We start from the raw sequence: 16,218 nt of genomic DNA, 5'->3' as shown, positions 1-16,218 counted from the left end.
TAGTGACCCCTGGGGCGGGGCCATTTTTGACCCCAGGAGAACTTTTAAGGTTCTAGGCCTTGTGGTTTTTGAGAAGAAGATTTTTAAAGTTTTCCCTATATAAGTCTATGTAAAACAAGTGACCCCCGGGGCAGGGCCATTTTGACCCCAGGGGGAAAGTTTTAACAATTTTGGTAGAGGACCACTAGATGATGCTATATACCAAATATTAAGGCTCTAGGCCTTGTGGTTTTGAAAAATAAGATTTTTAAAGTTTTTCCTTTCCGTTGCCATGGCAACCAGAGTTCTGCATGGAATTCCATTCTTTGAACAATTTTCAAAGGGGACCACCCAAGGAACATTCCTGTAAAGTTTGGAAGAAATTGGCTAAGCGGTTTATGAGGAGATGTCGTTTAAAGTAAAAGTTTACGGACGGACGGACGACAGACGGACGCCGGACAAATTGTGATCACAAAAACATTTACTTATTAATTATTATAGCACTGCGCATAGTAATATACTTTTCATTTTTTCATTCCCCCCCCCCCCTCTTCCCCCCCCCCCCCTGGGAATATATGGCATACACAAACCAAACTTATACTCTCAATTGTTTCAAATGAACATTATTATTTATTAACTATTTTGATTCAATTAGCATTCACATTTAGTCAAGTCACCATGATTTGCATTTGAATTTTTGCTATTTGTAACATTAGACATACCTTATATACTTCATTTGTACCAAAATTAAACAAATAACGATCTGTATTATAAGATAGCACAATTTGAAAAAAAGAAAAAAAAACAACTTTTATTACTTAATTAATTGCTTTATAAACAATAAACATACATTTTTCCATCCTTTTTTATGAAATTCAAAAGCCATTGCATTACTCTTCATATTGACAAACAAGAAATAAAAATAGTTCATGTATGTAATCATCTATTTTATTTAATTTAAACAATCATTTGATATCATTATAATTTAGTTCTTACAAATCATGTAAGTAATTTCACTTTCAATAAATTGAGAGTTAATAAACAGTCACATGACAAATTCCTTTTATTGGATCTTCAATGTCAGATGGAAAGCTATTATTAAGGACCCAAGTGATGTTTGTTCCTGCATCTGAACTGCCTAATTGCAGCCAATTTTGCATTGAATGTTACATATTTGGGTTAATTAAGGGCTATAATCCCTGTCCCGACAATTTTGAAGATAGAACTTAACAAAGTTATTGACTGGCTAAAAGAAAAATATAAATTGAGGAATATAGGCAATGTAATCTTTACAGATATACAAAAATGATTCGCAGATACATATTTAGACTTATCGACATTTTACTTAATATCAAAACGTTCTTACAAATTATTTATAATATTATTCTTCATATACATACACATTATTTAGTAAACAGTACTGTTTCAACAATTCAAACAAATACATAGTTACAAATGAAATGTTGCTGTATTATGGCAAACACTTGGTGTTCTATCAGTACTTTAACTGAACTGGAACCTCAGATCAACCCATAAAGAAATGGAGTCTAGTAACTTCCCACTCGCCTGCCTCTTGGAACAACTGGGCCATGATTTTACCAGTTACCAGTAAGTGTTCTTTTAGACCATCATGTTGGTCAAAAATGTAATCAGACAAACAAGACTGTCCGTAACTGGAAATCGGACCTGTTTCAATACATAGGCCACACTTTTTTTATCCAACTCCTTCCAAATGATGGGTAGTGACATGGACATTCCTCAATCTAACTTCTGCAGTGACTTCATTCATTCTTTTAGTCAAATACGGACAGTGTGAGCTGTTGAGATAGACAGCTCCTGTGACATCACATTTTATTGTGAAGAATGTCCAGCATAGATGGCTTGTCATCTAATGTAGCTAATATGTCCGCCCGGTCAGCTCAATCAGTAGAGCGTTGGACTCTGAATTGGACATCCCGGGTTCGATTCCCGGGCGGACCAGGTGACCTCTGTTGTGATTGGTTATGAAATCCTTTCTACGACCATTCGCACTGTACCACTGCACCTGGCATGTACAGAAGCTGTCAGTTCCTTGCAGAGGTGAAGGCACCTAGTACTGGTTCTGCCCAGGATAGGTGTGGGTGGTTGAACTGTCACTCTGGGACCCTTCAATGTGCTCACGCCGGGACCCGGAGTATAAACTACTAACACCACCACCTGGCAGCCTGCTCTGAAGCTTGTCCATAGCCCCATATGTGTGGCCAGTCATCCATTATCCCCATTTTAATGATAATCTGAAAATAATCCCAAGCACATTTATATGCATATTTATTATATCATATCCGCTTCTATACACTTATCTTCTCTAGGATGTTCAAACAGGCTTGATGTGACAATACAAAATGTGAAGACAAATCAACAGTGAGATACAACAAGTATATTGAATTTTCTGTCTGATTTAAAATGATTTGTAATATAAACAGGACAGGTGAAACTTCCTATTCAACAAATATCTTTTTTTTATTGTCATTTCCATGCATTTTTTATGATAAGATTATTTAATATTTCACAACTTAAATACTATCAGGAAGTCATAAGATTAACCATCTATATATATATAATAAAATATATATATATATATTTAATATATAAAAACAAGTCATTATACAATTGATATACACAAATTAAAAAGGTATTTATACTTCTGAAACACTGTTGCACAAGCCACTGGGCACAAAGAGGTTGATGAAGGTTTTCCTGATGCCCTTTGAGGTTTCCCACAATAATGAGAAAGATGACCTCTGAGAGAGATGGTGGTTATTTCCTGAAACATTAAATTTATACATGTTGTATATAATTTAAAAAAAGGACACTTGACAATATACAGAATGCTGTACATAAAATTCATAAGTCCTATAAATAAATGCTTTTGAAAAATTCCAGAACATATAAACAGCAAAACCCAAAACCTCTTGATTTTGTTCTCAATTGGCCAACAGAGGAAGTATTTTTTTTTTCAAGAATCCATGAAAACCAGTGATATAAAACTGCTGACAAAAAATTAGATCATGCATTTTTCTTTAACTGTTAGTAATAGTTTAACCCACAAAACATTGGCTTTCAAACGAAAATATGCAAATCTGCGATATGATCTATGTCAGCAGTCTTTTATCATTGGTTTGCAGATACTATTAAACCCAAAAATTTGCTCTTTCCAAGACAAAAAAAATAAAAAAGTTGTAAAAACGGTAAATTTGTGAGAGTGCATGCAGCTTTAATAATAATTAATATATTCTTGTAATGAAGCTGTTATGTGCTAAAAATAGAACCCAATGAAAAATAAGCATATCCTAATAAGCCTAGCTTTAATATTATGAAGTATTTACTGAATCAAATAGACATATATAGGCAAATGACTGAAAAGCTACCATAATTAAAGCTGCACTATCACAGATTAAACATTTCGACAACTTTTTAATTTTTGTCTTGGAACAAGCCAATTTTCGCTACAATCCATGGAAACCAGTTAATAAGACTGCTGACAAAAAATTAGATCGCGGATTTTTATATTTAAGTTCATAAATTGATGTTTTATGCATTTTTCTTAAACCGTTAGTAAGGTTTTAAGCTCTAAAACATTTTCGAAAATATGAAAATCTAAGATCTGTTTTTTTATCAACAATCTTACATCAATGGGTTGCAGATATTTACGCAAAAATTTGCTCTTTCCAAGACAAAAATAAAAAAGTTGTAAAAATGGTAAATCTGTGAGAATGCAGCGTTAAGAGTATTTTTTAAACTTATAATGAAAGTCATTTGCATTTATTTTACATAAGCACGAAAACTAATGTGTTATTTATTCTGAACTCCTTTATAAAAATGTAGGACAAAACATCCCGTGTCATTTTTGACTAAGGGGACAAAACACGTCCAACCCATTTAGACAGGGTTGATAAAACAACCCAGATCATTTTGACATGGTGGACAAAATAACCAGGAAAATATTGGCAGTTCAAAAAGTTAAGACCCCCCTCCCATCCTACCAACACTTGAAAGATTAAAACTAATTGGCCATTATCAAGATGTGTTTTATTACCCCCAATAAACACTCTTTTTCACTTAATTTATTAGGTTTAGAAATGTTACTATGGAGATCTTTATCACAGCATAAGGAAGACACAGTGACTTTAATCATAAGGATTTGCTACAAAGCTACAGTACAATATTAAGTTCAGCATTATGATAATCCTTACTTCAAAACACTCTTCATAAAAAGGTGTTCAAGGCCAAAATCTATTCATATTCATTACAGGCTGCTTTGCATGACAATTATTAATTTCAGATATTTGCTTTAAGCAATTTATTTTTAATTATAAAAACACTTTCTCATAGTTTTCAGTTTTCATCTTCTTTTTGATATTGACATGTTAATATTAAAGCGGCCTCATGTGTTTTTAATATTTATGTTAGTCTTATATTAAAGCTGCAACCTCACAGATTGAACGTTTTGACAACTTTTTTTAAAAATTTTGTCTTCGAACAAGCGAATTTTTGCGTAAATATCTGCAAACCAGCGATAAAAGACTGCTGACAAAATATCAGATTGCAGCTTTTCATACTTCCATCCAAAATTGATGTTTTATGCATTTTTCTTAAACTGTTAGTAGCAGTTTAAGCTGTAAAACATTAAATTTGGAATGGAAATATCAAAATCTGAAATCTAATCTTTAGTCAGCAGTCTTTTATCACATAAGCAGGTATTTACGCAAAGAAATTCTAATACATAAAGTTTAAACAAAAAATAAAAAAGTTGGAAATCAATACATACACAAGTTGACTAACATATATTTTGAATAATAAACCTTAAATTACTTTCCAAAGAATGCATTTAAGGAAAAGTTACTTACTGAAAACAAGACTGTAACAATGCATGTATTTTAAAGTGAAAACGCATATATATTATGTATTTTCAAAATGTAATCCTTTATACTTTTTACTCTTTCTGTTTTTAAAAAGGATGTAACCCTAACCGAATCATTTTATTTTTGGCCCTACTATAACACAATCAAGAATTTAGCCCCACATTCCAGAATGCAGGGCTTAAATTGTGTTATCATTTGATCACTGACATGACATCATTGACAAAATAAGGATTCAAAAATCTTTGTTTCCGCCCAACTGACCCTATTTTCATCCTTCTGATCCTTTTTTGTTTTTGGTGTTTTGATCAATATGTGCTTTTTTAGTAAAGACCTTAATAATTCCCTGATATAGGTCAGTTTGCCAAAGAAACATGGTCCTAAAAAAAACAACAGTTACCGTATGCCTACCTTTTTTGATATTTAAATGGAAACTATGAATACTTTTTTTTGGCCTAAGCAACAATTTTTGTTTGAAGCCAGATGTGCATACTGTGTATATTTTTTACTTAATTACATTGTATTGTCTGCGAATTACCAATATCAAATCCATTGTCCTATTTAACAGGATAATGGTTTTGATATTGGTCCCATGTATTATCATTATAAAAAGTGTAGGAATTTTATTCAAGACCATTTGCAAGATGTGTCATGTTTGGTGTCAATATTATGCTTGAATTATCATATTTTATATTTGTCATTGTTAGATATTTAATTTGTATAAAAAAATGAGCAATAATAAAACCTCTAAAGTTTTTTCCTCAGTTGGTAAAAATTACACCTGTTGTTGGGTTAATAAAAGTCTGCTTGCCTATGGCTCCATTATGGCTTGACCCTGTCACACCCCCTAGTGTGACTGATACATATTTGTGAGGCCAAAGGGGGATCTATCTTCATTGAATGTCAGTATTTATTTTAGCTCCACCCCTTTTACTTGACCTGGCATCGCCCCTTTCACTGAACCTGACATCTGATTGGCTGAATGAATATGCCTTTTAAAGGTTTCCTTATGACTGACAGCCCCCACCCCCCACAGAGAAAGACTGGTCATTTGAGACAATCACTATCATATTTTGAAAAGGCGGCTATATGCATGACTATGAATTGGCTTGTAATTGATTTAAGATAATGATCATTATCTGCAGTTATGCACTTAAATTCATAAAAAATTCATGTTCCTAATACTATGAAAATTTTGGAAGAAATACATGACTGTCAATTTAGAATTGAACTTAATTTCCATGTAAATATCCTTAAATTGTATAACATGTCGAAGGCAAAATGTAGATTTTCACAGACTGATACAAAAATTTTGCTAAAAGGCATGTTCATTTTTCAAGATAATGACATTAATAGAAGGTTTCTACTTTGTGTAAGGTTTTCTGAATTTAAACATTTTTTTTTGTCTTCAAGTCTCTTAACATTACCAAATAAAAAGAACTGTCCTCCAGTTTGTATTATGTAGAATAAGATGTAATTTGGAAGTAACTGTAATTTGTTACAAAGATGGTTTAACCAAAACTTAATGAAAATCCCACATTGATTTCGTGCATTTATATATATATATATATATATATATATATATATATATATATATATATATATATATATATATATATATATATATATATATTAATACATATAGCCCGGAATAGTTGTAGCCCGGAATTATAGCTATTCTAGTTTTTCCGACCTAATCCTCCGGTACAAACAAAATTAAACCGTTGTAATATACACACATTACTTCGGAAACAATAGAGTCATTGGACTGTCAATAGCTCGAAATTCACCTTTTATTTGTTACTTCCGGGCTATATGTATTAACATAACAGGGTTTTCCCATGCTGGTACAAATAAAAGGCGAATTTCGAGCTATTGAAATTCGTGTAACAGTCCAATGACTCTATTGTTTCCTACGTATAATTCTGGGCTACAACTATTAAGAGCATATACTATCACACTCATCTGATATATTGGGGATTAAATTTATGTACCAGTACATTATCTTACAGAATGATAGTGATAGTCATTATCAAATTATTATCCTGATTAATAAGTAAGTTGTTGAGTGAAAACTATTTTTAAATTGAGACAATAAGGTGGATGACATGTTAAGTTATTGAAAGCTTTGAAGATTTTATACAAAAGTTATAAGTTGTCTCAATTTATGATTTCGAAAACCATTAAATTGGCAGGCCTAAGCATCATGAGCCACTCACAGACTTTGATGGAATTGGTAAAAGACAAAAAATAAATATTTACTTTCTTAGTGTTGCAATGCAAAAGATACTAGGCCTACTTTCTATCGAGTAAAACATTCTTAATATATAAAGCTTTTTTCCATTTGCCAAATAATGGAAAATTATTTGAACTTGATTTTGAAAAATAATTATTTTTTATCCTGACTATATAATTATTTAGTCTTTAAAACAGACTCTCTTCCTTTTAAACTCTAAAATATCTTTAAAAATAAAATAAAATACATTTAAACCCATTAAGATTTAATTAATTATTTAAACAGGCCAGTCTGCACTGCCTTTTCAGTAAGGATTTTAGTCAAAATCATATCTTCGTAAGAACAAGACAGTACACCATAGGTAATTATGACCCCCCCCCCCCCCCCCCCCCAATAATTATGCATATTATGCATATTTGTATACATGTATTAGCTAGACATTATACAACGATAAGTGTATTGTATATATTAGTGAGCAAATAAATGCATTAATAAATAAATAAATACAGATTTATACTGGTAAATAGATTTATAAATATAAATATTTTAGGAAAGATAAACATTAGATAAAAAATATTATCAAAGCCTTTTTAGCCATATTGTATTGGCTGGTGGGGTTACTCAAAATTACCGTGCATGGTCCGCTTACAACCAATTAAATATTTTCAATAGCTCTGAGAATGATTCATACAATCTTTGATATGATGTCAGTTTTTTTTACATGGCATGGCTTGACTTGATCAATATAAATTTTATATTATATGACTTGCACAATTCACATGACTTTTCATATATATCCTTTAAGTTTTGTGTGATAATAGATCTTTGATCTAAATTTGTGATTCAAAACTTAAAGATACATATATATATATATATTTACTGCTTCGGAATCACACTTTACACACAAGACATGTTAAAATAGATTATTGTACTCACTGTTTTTTAATTTAAGTTTATTCATCAAACTCTGTCACTCTAGCTGTCTCTGTATTATCAGCATCACACATCAACTAAAAAAAAATAATAATAAGAATTATAACAAGAAAGGTTCAAGTAGTTAAAAAATATATGGGCTGTCATTGGACATATAATATAACAATTGACCATGATTCCATGAAATATTTTTACAAACTAGCAAACCTGACCTCTTTAGTAATTTTTTACATCTTTGTGAGATTTTGCATAAAGCATCTATCTAATTCTTTGTTAATTTACCACATTAAAATTAAAATATATTGATTAACTGTACTTTTATTTATTTTATAAATATCTTATATGTTGTGCACCAGTCAATTGTAACACTGGCGCCCCCAGGTCCAGGGAATAGCGGGGACTTTGACTTTCGGTCCAGCCAACCCTGGGTCTAATCCCCTCCCCTGCGGGAACGAACTGATGGTAAAACCCCGGCCAAATGCCCCTGCACACCAGAGACTCTATATAAGGCCCAATCTCGGCTAAATTTGGCTCAAAGACAAAACCACTGCAGTCACCCGGCCCTGCGTGGCCACATAGAAAGTAAAAACACGACCAATTCCCGACTATTCCCAGTATACCCCCGGACCGGGGGTGGGGGGGCGTGGTTAGTAACCGTTACAATTGACTGGTGCATTGGTACAATTGACTGGTGCATTGGTTATAATAACTGAGAGGCCTCAAAGATGCTCACATGACTGTGACCTTTTAGCAGATTAGAACAAAGAAAGGATTTTTAAGAAATATACTCAATGAAACAGAGTAAAACTTTATTCAGGGGCTATACACCGTATGATGAAATAGCAAAAGAAGAGAAAATTGTCGAAAACTGACATGAATTTGGTATCAATGTGTACAATGCATTGAAACTAACTAACTGAAGTACCACATAGTTTACAATTAATTGATTTTTCACATTTTTTTTCCATAAAAAAGATTACTAGGTGGGTATACCTAGTATAATTAATTTTTATGTGTGATTGGCTAGTCGATGTTATCACTTAATGTTACCAAGCTAGGTATATATTAAATCAAATAAATAAATGTAAACTTTCATAGCAGTGGATACAACACTGGACTGCAATTTTGGCGACCACAGTTTGAACCCGGTCTCTGTTATTTTTTCTTTACATTTTGATATTTTTTTACCAATTATGATATCAAAAGGATAAACATTTTATTGAATAATTGTCCTGTATACTGGGACTGACCCTACTGTTTGTATAGTCCATTGGTTAAAGAAAATAGATTAAAAAAGAGAAAAAAATAATTGTAAAGTGTGTGTTTAAGGTAGCACTACCCTAATGAAAACCTCCACTTGAAATGCTTCATTTTAATGTTTTATCCTTTATTGTTAAGCACATACCTACACATCTTTTGTGGGTTCATGTGAGCAGTTCAACTTCAAAGCAACCCAGAAGCTGACATACATGCCATATCCCCCGGAGGGGGAAAAATCCCCCGGAATTTTGACCCATCCCCCGGTCTCCCGGAGGGGGATGAAAATCCCCCGAAATTAAAAAAAGTGTGTTTAAAATTACGCAAAATTATCACAGGGTTTAATTATATATGCCTGTTTGCAGTTATAATGCCCTTCTTGTCTTAATTGGATTATCAACTGATGGTGTGTTTTAACAACACCAATTGGGTGACACTTAATAAGTCAGCAGGGCACATTTCATGCATTGTTTTGATTGAAACTGTCAGAATTTGCATAAGAAATGTCAATTAGACTGGTCAGATAAAAGGACGATTTTCATTGGTTAAAACTATAGGTTTTATCCAATCAGAGAGGATGTAACAAATTAAAGTGTTTAAACATGTGTCATTGTCATCAAAATGATTTATGATTTAAAGGTGACAGTACATTATTTGGTAAAGAAAAGGATTAAAATAACTAATAGACAATGCTGTTCTTTGTTATGACCCACTAATATGTTTACATACATGACATGACCTTCATCTCAAATATCGGAAAATAACAGAACTTCCAGAAGAGAAACTGAAAGTAGACAATTCGGATGAAATGACTTTTATTTATTTTAATATTATGGTGGTGATGTTTTTTATTTTTTGATGAATGCCAAAAGATGATATGTTTATGAACTTAAACAATAAATTATGCATTTGCTTTTTATCAGAAGCAAACAAATCTGACTATTTGGGAATTGAAATGAAAAATATTGATAAATCATTCCATTCTCTCTATTAGTCTGAAAGTCATCATTTATGATCATAATGAGCAGATTTTGTATCCAATTTTAGAGGAAGGTAAGCCCATTAAATTGTCTCTGAAACATATTTTTCTGTGAAGTATTCTATTTTGCAAGTGAGTGCTTTTATTATGCAATATGGCTGTGTCTCATTAAAATATAGATGAAGTGCTGGAAAAAGGGGTAGACAAGGTAAATTGGCACGTGTGTCATGCCCGTAATGCTACATGGCGATGATGAAAATTCTCTGGTATGTGACCCAAATCCCCTTAAATTCTGGACATAATCCCCTCGGGAGTCTTTCAAAATTATGGCAATTTGTTTTTGTGTACTTGCGTCTTAAAATACTTTGAAATTTTGTCAAATTAGACCTGCTAAAAAAAAACCCTGAATACTACCAAAATCCCCCTGAATTTTCAGACTTTTGAACATTAATCCCCCTGAATGGTCTCAAGAAAATATGGCATGTTTGGAAGCACCTTTTTATTTTCCATTTCATTAGCTTACATTTTTCAACAGTAGTTTTATTAGAAAATAGTTATTTTCTTATACCGAAGGTAAAACATACTGTTGTTTTTTTTTTGCATAATGTTCCTAAAAGTTTAAAGATATTTCATATTGATAAGGAACAGGTCATGAGTATTTTTTTAACTTGTTGATTTCGCTGTAAAATGACATTCACAAGCTAAATCTTAGTAGACCAAAGCAGGGTTAGACACTAACATTTTTCACAAGGTAGTCCCTCGGACTACTGGATCCCAAATCTGGGTAGTCCAGCAAAAACTATGGTAGTCCATAAAAATGCAAGCCTGCAACGGATTCCTTCAGTGTTTTGTGAGACTTAGCCTTCTTAGAACATTGTCAGTATAACCCTTTGATTGGTCATGATTTTTATCTGTTTCAATCTTAAAATTTCCACATTCTTCAAAACAATTTTTGGCCATTAAATTTAATTTTAAAACCAAAAAAAATGCTAAAAACTATGCTAAAATACCTCAGATTAAAAATCTAAAAACCATGCTAAAATACCCCATAATCTGTCACTTTCAGGAAAATGTTGCAATAAATCACTTGACACTAAAACACCTCGACTGAGATCGTTGCTAAGTTATGGCACAAATGACAGACATCCTACTGATAAACAATATTTGATTATTGGCATCCTACTATTCAGTATTCTTTGTTAATCTAAACAACATATCATATAATACTTAAAAAAACATGATGAAATAAATTACGAAAGTGTTATTAATTTTTTTTTGTATGGGAGTAAGATAACAATTAACATGACGCTGCCTGTCACTCAAACTAGCGTCCAAATTAGGCAGGGCTTATCAGTTGCCGTTGCTATCCGCCATGACCTCCGACAATCCTCACATATCAACAGTAGTGTAATTACGCTGTTATATATATTTAACACAAATTATGTCTCATAATTGAGAGATAGTAAAGACAGTTTAAGAAATCCGAAATACTGACATTTTCCCTTTATGCCGCTAAAATTATAATTGATAACAAGGGACTGTTTAGTAGACTAATTCAATTCTCAAAATGTCTTAATGTAAACGTACATAATATACGTATATTTCCGTTTTAATAGCCTTAAAATAAGAAATATCATTATGAGAATTAGTGTACAATATTGATGATATATTGCGATTTAGTTTGATTTTGAAATTTGTCTCCTTATTGTGCGAAAAGTTTTAAAACCGAGGCATATACATTTGCATTTAAGTTTGTTTGACATATTAGTGAAAAAGACACCTCAATTTATGTGAGTTACATTTTTTTATTAAATTTAATTAAATATCTGATATATAGCTTAAGGTCACAAAAAGTATATACGTATAGATAAAACAAAATCATATTTTAAAATGAAGCAAATCAAAGTAAAAACCTTTGCATGTATAATGACTATGGTCGTTTCAAAATTTCTATGCTTATTGTTAGAACAGTTTTGCATGTCATTTAAAACGGAAATTTATTCATTGAGAGAAACAATAAGGTAGTTATATAAATAATGATAATAATGCATTACACTTGTATAAAACAGGTGATTCTGAATCGAAAAAGGAAGAAAAACAGCGAAATCCATTGAGTTTTGACAATGGATCTATACAAACATCTTTTTTTGTTGATTTTCGGATAGGAAATTAATACATGTTTTGTTTCCCTTTATTTGAGTTTTAAAATAGAGACTGTTATTGTACTGTAACAAAATTCCGATGTTATTTAGAAATAAATTATTTTAAAGTCTAGACATTTTTCTACCTGAATTATACATTGCATACAATTAATAATAATGAACTTATTTAATGTTATACTTGGTTTTATTGCTACGTTTTACCATGTTCCATGCATTTTTTATCTGATTTTCATTTATAACTTTTGTATTATTATCGTCTGCTTCTGGGTATTTGTCGGAGGTCATGTGACACTGTAGGTGTAGCCTTATCGCTATCGGCGTGGTGTTAATTGTTATTGGCCCTAGCTTCAATGTATAAAATGTTACATTTTGGCGCGAAAATTAAAGCACACAACTCTGTCATCGTCTGCACTTACACTGCATTATACCTGTTTTGGCAGTATGATTAATTTATCAGCTGTTCTTCTAAAAGCCAGTTTAAAAGATTGCATAAGCCAGACATAATATTCCTTCTGTTTGCTTTAAATAAACACCGACATTTGACAATACCCTAAACCATAATAATCATGACGTATTTTCAGAAAATCTAAAAATAGTTACAACCGTCAAGTGTTTATCTGCATCGTATCTTTCATTGTTTTTGACTGAAAATACAAGGGATATAGAAAATCTGCCACTTGGACCCAAATCTACCTTGCTGACATTTAAGCAGAGGTGCACATGTCTGACGATTAAAACACACCATAGAGTGTGAAAATGTTTTTTTTCCCTTTCTAAATAAAGACATTCTACTGACTGGTTTAAACATTAATCGAAAGGCTATACGAAATGCGCGCGAAATTCGGTTAACAGTCCATGTTGTCCGGAACTGCCCGGCCATCTTCGGCAAGCTTTACAATGAGTGTTTACCGGTGATAATCGGCTTCTTGACATCACGTTTTACGCAAGTTTAAGCGTAATAAAGATTTTATGCTCAATTAACTGATGTGATATTTACTTTCTTCTAGTAGTCCGACGGACTATTGACTTAAAATGTCTTGTAGTCCGACCATAAATCTGGTAGTCTCGGACTACCGGACTACTGTTAGTGTCGAACCCTGCCAAAGAATTGTACGTTTACGGATTTTTGTATCTTTTTTGATATGGCAAATCCTTCACATACAAATTGTTTAGTATCAAAAGTGGGTAGTTATTCCGATCGGGATTCTGGGTTAAAGCATTTAATATCTCAAAAATATCATAAAACAAGAAATATTACCAGATTATGTAATTTTATATCAGTTCCATACATAAAAATGTCATATCCTATGAATAATTATGAGTTTGACGTTTATTTTTCATTTCTTGCTGTCAAAACATAGCGATATATACATGAAGGGCACCTGCAAGGCTTCAGGGCACAATTTTTAAACAATTGGAACATTTCGGCCATGGCTGAGTTGTTACGATTGTATTTTCGAGGTCTATCTAGAAGCTTGTCAGTGGTGGCCGAGTTATTACGATTGGGTCGAGTTGTTCCGCTTGGCATAATTGTTGTCTGTGTCAGTCAACTTTTGTTTTATTGGAAAGGTAAATAATGTGTTTTAATGCAAAATAACTTTTCACTTACATGGTAAAGTATGAATATAAACCTTTATGATCAATTTAAACCATAAAATACTTCACTTAATACAATTTCAATATTTTTCAAAACACCCCCGGTTTTTGCACAAACCCGTTTAGACGTTACTGGCTAAGGTCACAAATCCGAACACTTTCTGATGTTTTTTACAATTATCTTGGAGAGTTTATGTTGTAGTAAGTTAAACTTTCGTATGAAACATCTTTGGTTCATGTGAAAACAGCTGTCAAAGTACAGATTCACGATCTCGTCAATATTATGTCGAAAATCGTTCAATTTTATGGATAGTAAATCACCCTTCAAAATACGCTATGGAGGGCACAAATACCGAACACTTGAAAAGCGAAAATACATGGTCATACAATTATAATTAAAAAGTATGCTATATTAAATAAATGGCATTTTTTAGAAAAATGCTTAACAAAACAAGATGAAACTTTGTGTGAAAAAGTGTGACCAAGGCAAGCCTCTGTATTTATCTAGATCATCGAATAATCGATCACGGTAAACAAACGCGTGTTTTAGCCGGTGTTCAGGATTTGTGCCCTGTCAGAAAATGTACCGTCAACCAGTAAGGATTGGAAGAATGTATTACACGTCTATAATTTTAGACTGGGGGGGGGGGTAGCTACAATAATGAGCAATTAGGGATACTTTTTTTTATTATTTTGACATTTCATGTGTATCCCTGTAACTGCCATAGTCTTAAAATCGTCAAAAGACCCATTGACGGTCATTTAGGTGGACTATGGGGGGGGGGGCATGGTAACAATTGACTGGTGCAACCACTGGGACACCATTTTTTATTATTTTGATATTTCTTAAAATACTCGTTGACGGCTATTTAGGCAGAGTAGCCCCACTCCTTGTCGAAGTGTGAATAAGAAGAGGACTGTTTCAAGTGAACGTTCTTAACGAGATGTCCTACTTATTGACTGTTTATATATTCAAAAATCAAGACAAAAAATTAAATGGAAAAAAATAAATGACTTACCAATGGGTGTTTGAGATATCCATTTGGCACCACTTTAGTGCCATTCATCGCTCTTCAAAGCTCCATAAAACAAAATCATTCGTCTAACACATTCCCGACATCTTAACACAGATGGTATTGATTACTGTGACATGTTGGTGTTAAACCGGTTTGAAGGTGCATTCACTCGAGTAATAAAGTCAAAGATGCACTCTTAAGTACTGCCAGATAAGGTTTACCACAATTAATAATGTTGTTTCAATATTCCTAAAAGAATGAATAAATGTCGAAAACAATGGTTCTTATGAAGAATATCGAGTTAAATTTGAAAGAAATGAGCATTACACACGGTATTTCTACCTTATGAGACTATAGTAGACCACAATAAATCTTTTAGCATTTACCAATCATTAAATATTTTTTGCGCTTTCTGCTATTAAAAACACGGTTACAATCTTGTTATCAGTAATAAATATTTTCAATAAATGCATTATTTAGTATGTAGTTAAAGGTTTATCAGTCACAATTGATGTTTGAATAACAGTGTCACTAAACAAAAAATAAACAAATTTACGCAATTTCACAACCTTTTTTCCAGTTCTTCTGGATTACCCTGTATCCCCTGCCTCGAAACGAAAAGTTAACTTGGACGACATCGGTACGTTGTGGTTGTGGGGGGGGGGGGTCACCCCCCCCCCCTTCTGGCCACTAGTGCAATTGCAAAATTAATTTTGATGCGTGAGGGATATACTTAAGCGACGATGTTAACCATTGCTTCAATATTTATGCATGCATATATGTACTTGTTGGCAGTTTGGGTGCCTCATTTCTACATCAAAAATGCTCAACCAGGTATGAGTTTATTGTATAAGTTATAGCTCGTAGTTTGTAAAATGTGGTTCTTTAGCAAATTTGTTTTAAATACGAAATAAAAGGTGTTGCTTCCAAGGTATGCATGATCAAAATATCCATAAATTATGTATGAGTCCCTTTTGCTGAGTGGTTATGCTATTTATTTGTCCATGACGTAAAAAGCGTAGGTTCACCCCTGATTAAAACAAGACTTTATTTTCATACTTTCATTGTATTTTGTTCTGCAATTTCAGTATCAAAGAGTTAACTAATTATTTCAGACACATTACCTGGAAAATGATTATTTGGTGCCAATGAGGTACGAGTC

General features: G+C 32.5%; 1 long non-coding RNA gene across 1 annotated transcript; it reads right to left on the bottom strand.

The window, feature by feature from the left end:
* Nucleotides 1-575: 575 nt before the first annotated feature.
* On the bottom strand, nt 576-15,291 carry LOC128226717 (uncharacterized). Its single transcript, XR_008259722.1, has 4 exons — nt 15,060-15,291; nt 8,050-8,123; nt 2,661-2,782; nt 576-2,252 (listed from the first exon to the last, which is right to left on the bottom strand). It is a non-coding gene; the product is annotated as an uncharacterized LOC128226717 (long non-coding RNA).
* Nucleotides 15,292-16,218: the final 927 nt, after the last annotated feature.

This window comes from Mya arenaria, chromosome 3 (genome assembly GCF_026914265.1).
Source record: "Mya arenaria isolate MELC-2E11 chromosome 3, ASM2691426v1".
Taxonomy (NCBI): domain Eukaryota; kingdom Metazoa; phylum Mollusca; class Bivalvia; order Myida; family Myidae; genus Mya; species Mya arenaria.
The sequence above is the reverse complement of the archived record's forward strand: the minus strand, read 5'-3'. Positions and strand labels throughout refer to the sequence as shown.